This window comes from Taurulus bubalis (assembly GCF_910589615.1).
Source record: "Taurulus bubalis genome assembly, chromosome: 1".
NCBI classification, from domain to species: Eukaryota; Metazoa; Chordata; class Actinopteri; order Perciformes; family Cottidae; genus Taurulus; species Taurulus bubalis.
The window spans coordinates 40,946,960-40,953,087 of NC_136589.1; the positions used below are offsets into that span (position 1 = coordinate 40,946,960).

At 42.4% G+C, this 6,128-nt stretch overlaps 1 pseudogene across 1 annotated transcript; it reads left to right on the plus strand.

The window, feature by feature from the left end:
* The first annotated feature begins 3,046 nt into the window (after nt 1–3,046).
* LOC306754140 (tripartite motif-containing protein 16-like) lies at nt 3,047–4,459 on the plus strand (annotated as a pseudogene). Its single transcript has 2 exons — nt 3,047–3,671; nt 3,885–4,459. The product of its transcript is annotated as a tripartite motif-containing protein 16-like (transcript).
* Nucleotides 4,460–6,128: the final 1,669 nt, after the last annotated feature.

The window sequence follows — 6,128 nt, forward strand, 5'->3', positions numbered from 1 at the left end:
ATCAAGATGCAGATTCTGTGGTGCTTTCTGCCTCTTTTTTTGTAGTTTTTCTGTCACTTTGTGGTCATCTTGTCTCTTCGTGATCATTTTGTGTCTCTTTGTGGACATTTTTGTGTGTATTTGTGGTCATTTAGGGATATTTTTATGTCTCCTTGTGGTTGTGTTGCGTCTCTTTGTAGATATTTTGTGTCTGGGGTCGTTTTATGGTTGTTCTGTGTCTGTTTGTAATCTCTATGTCGCTATTTTGTGTTTCTGGTGTCATTTAGTGTCTCTCCGTGGTCTTTTTATGTCTCTTTGTAGTCGGTAGAAGTTGGTTTGTGGATACTTGTGGTAGTTTTGTGTCTCTGTCGTTGTTTTGTGTCTCTATCGTCATTTTGTGTCTCTTTGTAGTGTTTTTATGTATCTCAGTATTTGCTTGATGTCTATTTGTAGTAGTTGTGTGTCTCTTCGTGGTCATTTTGAGTCTCTGCCTGGTTGGTGTCTCTTTGACTTACATTATGTAGGTGAAGACCAGCCAAAATGTTGAAACAGCGTCACCAGTCCATTAACGTCGAAATTATGAGATTTCATTATTAGCTGAAACACATGCAACAGCTACATTAATAGCAATGCTATTATTTGTTGAGCTAAAATGTCAACAGTTACGCTTGCATATCGTTTGCGTGGCTAGACCGGCGAGGGGATGAAGAGACTTGTGAAGACAGCGCAGATAACAGGAAGGATAAAAGCCAGCGCCACTGAAGCGCATGCACACTTACTATCTCATAATTATGACTTTTTATCTCATAATTTCGACTTTATTATCTCATAATTTCGACTTTATTATCTCATAATTATTACTTTTTATCTTGTAATTATTACTTTTTTTGTGGCGGAAACGGTACTGCTCACCATTGCAAAACGAAAGTTTATCATTGCTATTGATGAGCTTTCGTTTTGAAGTAACATTACAACAATATGAGTCATTAGCACTACCCACAGTTCCACGGGACAGACTCAGCCACATGAAAAAGCTAATAACTGTAAAACTAGACTGCCTTGAAATGTGAGAACAGACTTTGTGAAGTGGCCTTGAGCTGAACAATATGTCAGACACGAGAATCCCCAGACAACAAAACAGCTGCACTGTGAGTGAGAACGGTTGTGCATTAGTGCACTATGAATACTGCTCGTCAACATTTTTCACATTGGCAGTGTGTGTGTCCTTGTACCTGTGCTGTGTCCCTGTAGCTATGCCACGGAACCACACCCACATTGTGTCCGCATAATGTTGGTGATCCTCGGGCTGTGGGCTGTCCGGAACCACCCACATTGTGGGGGTGTAAACGGTGTAGAGTCATGCTACAGACCATGGGCCACAGCATAGGTGGACACTTGTGATGCACACTACCACTTTTCCATTGTTCAATGTAAATACTTTTATATTGTGTGTGTGTGTGTGTGCGTGTGTGTGTGTGTAGTCAGGACGGCGGCACTGAAACTCTCACAAAGGAGACAGCAGACAAGTGCAACTGCGTGAAAGTGAATCCACACCTAAACCCGTGACTGAAGTGCACCTGAGATCCCAGAGAGCTGCAGCTTCATGAGGCTCAAGACAACACACTCACTGATGTGAGGCAGAGGGTCGGTGTTCATAATAATAATACTTTAATTTGATATAGCGCTTTTCTAAATACTCAAAGACGCTTTACATAGGGCAGAGACAAACAGAACAAAACAAAAAATAGAAAGACAATGGAGCAAACAAAACAAACAAACAGAACATTACAAAAACAGAACAAGTACAAAAGATAACTGGAGAAGCTGCAACGGAATGAGTCATGTAGTGGAGGGTAGGGAGCAGGGGATTAGCAGGTGAAGGGTTGATTGAAGAAAGTGGAGGTTGTGTAGGACTGGGGTGATGTGGTCATAGCTGGGTGGATGTGAGTTCTGAACATATTGGAGTTTGTTGATCATTTTGTTGGGAGAGCCGTAGAGGATGCCTTGCAATAATCAAGTCTAGATGTTATGAGGGCATGGATGAGAATTTTGGTGGTGGCAGAGGACAGGGAGGGTCGGAGGTGTGCAATTTTCCTGAGGTGAAAGAAGGCAGTTTTGGTGATGCGGTTGGCGTGGGGTATGAAAGAGAGGGTGGGGTCGAGGATGATACCGAGGTTACGGATCTGGGTGGAGGGGGTGACGATGGAGCCATCAATGTTTAGAGAGATGGTCTGGGCTGAGCTGGTGAGGGAGTTAGGGCCGATGATGAGTATTTCAGATTTATTGCAGTTGAGTTTAAGAGAATTCTGTTGCATCCAGGATTGTATATCAGTGAGACAGGAGGTGAGAGTGGAGTGGGTGACTGAGGTGATGTTCTTGGAGAAGAAATAGAGTTGGGGGTCGTCAGCGTAGCAGTGGAAAACAAGACCATGACGACGGATGATTTGTCCAAGGAGAAGGATGTAAATGATGAAGAGGAGGGGGCCAAGCACGGAACCTTGGGGGACACCTTAGGTGACTGGGGAGATGGAGGATTCATAGTTGTTAATGGCAATGAATTGATGTTGGTCAGAAAGATATGAGGTGGAGCAGGAGAGGGCAGTGCCAGTTATACCAAGGGAATAATGGAGACGTGAGAGGAGGATTATGAAGGGACATTAAAATAGAATATTTAATAGTCTTTCCACAGAACCAATATTTAAGTTTTCGAAAAATATGGAAACATGACCAAAGCCTGAGAATACAAGAAATATGTTGCAACTAAAATCCTCGAATCTCTTTTCAAACATGGAGCAGGTTTTAATCGAGTCTCCGTCTGTAAACGAAGGGACATAGTTCACATTCACAGCGCTGCTCCACTTCCTGGAATGAAGCACAACTTAATAAGCCCTCCCTCTTCCTCCTGCTCTCTAACACAGCAGCTGCACTCTATCAAGGTATTTGCGTGTTCCCTCCCCTTCACAGGTCTAAAGGTCTGAGAATAAGTATAGATAACTTGTTATGAAATGTGAATTTGCCATTTACTGTAGCAAGTGTTTCTGTTCAGTCACTGCTACTGAGAGGTGAAATGGCGCAGAAAGGAGTTCAGCTGGATCGGGAAACCTTCTCTTGTTCCATCTGTCTGGATCTACTGAAGGATCCGGTGACTACTCCCTGTGGACACAGCTACTGCATGAACTGAATTAAAAGCTTCTGGGACGAAGAGGATGTGAAGAAACTCCACAGCTGCCCTCAGTGTAGGCAGACCTTCACACCGAGGCCTGTCCTGCTGAAAAACACCATGCTGGCAGTTTTAGTGGAGGAGCTGAAGAAGACTGGACTCCAAGCTGCTGCTGCTGATCACTGCTATGCTGGACCTGAAGATGTGGCCTGTGATGTCTGCACTGGGAGGAGACGGAAAGCCATCAAGTCCTGTCTGGTCTGTCTGGCCTCTTATTGTGAGAAACACCTTCAGCCTCATCATGATATACCTTCATTAAAGAATCACAAGCTGGTGGACCCGTCCAAGAAGCTCCAGGAGAACATCTGCTCTCGTCACGACGAGGTGATGAAGATGTTCTGCCGTACTGATCAGCAGTGTATCTGTTACCTCTGCTCTGTGGAGGAACATAAAGGCCACGACACAGTCTCAGCTGCAGCAGGAAGGACCGAGAGGCAGAGAGAGCTGGAGGGGAGTCGACAGAGAGAAGGACGTGAAGCTGCTCCATCAGGAGGTGGAGGCCGTCAATCTCTCAGCTGATGAAGCGGTGAAGGACAGTGAGAAGATCTTCACTGAGCTGATCCGTCAGAAGTGTCAGAAGTGTCAGAAGTCAGAGATCAACTACAGGACGTCCTGAGGGACGAGTGGACAAACGTCTCACTGGCAGTGACTGAAGTGGACGTTTTACTGTCACGTTCACAAGCAGAGCCCAAGACCAGAGCTGGATTCTTAAGATATTCACGGGAAATCACTCTGGATCCAAACACAGCAAACACAGATCTGTTATTATCTGAGGGGAACAGAAAAGCAACATGTATGAAGGAACAACAGTCTTATTCTAGACACACAGACAGGTTCACTGGATGTTTTCAGGTCCTGAGTAGAGAGAGTCTAACTGGATGTTGTTACTGGGAGGTGGAGTGGAGAGGAGAAGGAGTTCATGTATCAGTCTCATACAAGAATATCAGCAGAACAGGGAGCAGTAATGAATGTGTGTTTGGATTGAATGACAAATCTTGGTCGTTAAATTGTGACAAAAACAGTTTTACATTTTGGTACAACAATATTAAAACTCCCGTCTCTGGTCCTCGGTCCTCCAGAGTAGGAGTGTACCTGGATCACAGTTCAGGTATTCTGTCCTTCTACAGCGTCTCTGAAACCATGACTCTCCTCCACAGAGTCCAGACCACATTCACTCAGCCTCTCTTGCTGGACTTGGGTTACCTTGGGATAGTTATGGAAACACTGCTGAGTCCTGTCAACTCAAATAAACAGAAGTGATTTAAGGGACAGCAGGTTAAATTTTGTGTATTAATTCTTAAACTAATTTGTTGTCCATCATTGTTCTTGAGAGCTGATTTATCTTCACCTGTCAATCAAACATTGTGGGCGGTACTTTGACGTCTTCTCATTATTGTTGTGTACTCATATTTCTCTGCAGGAAAATGTAAACTTCTCTGAGCTCTAAATGTTTGATGAATATTGTTATTGATGTATTTGTTGTTGTGTCTCTTCCTCTGCATGGGTCTTAAAGAGTGAAAGCACCAGAGCTTCTTTATCGTAGATATATCATTCTCACTACTTTCTGTAAAGTATCCTATCTTTACATTTGCGTTCATTAATTTGTGCAAATAAATGTTGTTGTTCTTAACTGAGATTCTGGTCAAACTAATTTAACAGACTTTACTGATGGGATGTGAACAAACTGAAGGTTTACATGATGAATGAAGAATTTATCGTTTCAAGAATGAACAAAGTACTTTCTTCTTTCTTCTTCCCAAAAAATTGGCCAAAATATGAAATACGGTTACTGGCAAACATATAAATGTGACGTCCACTAACGTGTCATCACGTGTGTTGATGTGCTTTGGTTTCCTGTTTTTACAGTGTAATATGACTCTGGTATGTTCTAGAAACAGTTTGATAACTGACTGACGTGCCTTCACTGTGTGTGTGTGGTACTTCCTGGCTTGTCTCCAGCAGGGGGCGGGGTTACGCTTTGTCCATCATTGTTTCTGATTCTGTGAAGTGACCTTGAGCTGAACAATATGTCAGACACGAGAACCCCAAGACAAAAAAAACAGCTGCATCGTGAATGAGAACGGTTGTGCATTGGAGCACTATAAAACCTGCTTGACAACATTTGTAATGTTGGCAGTGTGTGTGTTCATAGACCTGCTTAAAAAGTCACGAAGAAGAAGAAGGATGAAGATGGATAAATATGACAGTAAGATAATTTGGAGGTTTGTATTCTGGCCATACGGACCCAGTAAAACAACCCACTCCCTCTCTGAGGCAGGACAGACACAGCAGAGCGGCTTTTACTTAAAACATTTATTTGATCCAATTCTTTGGAATGTAATAGTCAATGATCAGAGTCCGAGACAACAGAGACGGATGAGTCTGGGTGCTGACCAGAAAGTTAAAGTACAAACAATACTTTTAGTCACTTAAGGCCTCACTGCTTTTCCTTTCTTTTTTACTTCCTTATTTCCTTTTTTTTTTTTTTCTGGATCTGAGACAGCAAAAAAAAGATTACAGAAGCAGTTAGAAAAAAAACATTTCTTCTTGTCATACAAAGAAAACAAATAATGAAACGATAACACATACATCAGTGACAGTACAAAAACAAGGTGATATTATACCAAGTAAATAAAATTGTTACGTTTCAAAGAGCTTTTTTCGAGATTGAAAAACATCTCCGTAAAATTTTACTTTTATCCGAGCTATGACATTGTCATCTGAAACCGTGTTTATTAAAAAGAAGCAACGATAACGCCGTCCTCTCCCTTTCCGTCGTTCTCTCTCCTCATAAATCAACATCATAAACAACAGATTATTTTCTTCTTTTTAAATATATCAGTGCAACATTTTGTTTTCCACATCTGGTGCTGCAGCATCCTTTCTCGTTCTGAAGCGGGGAGCTTTAATGAAACACATTCTGCTATGA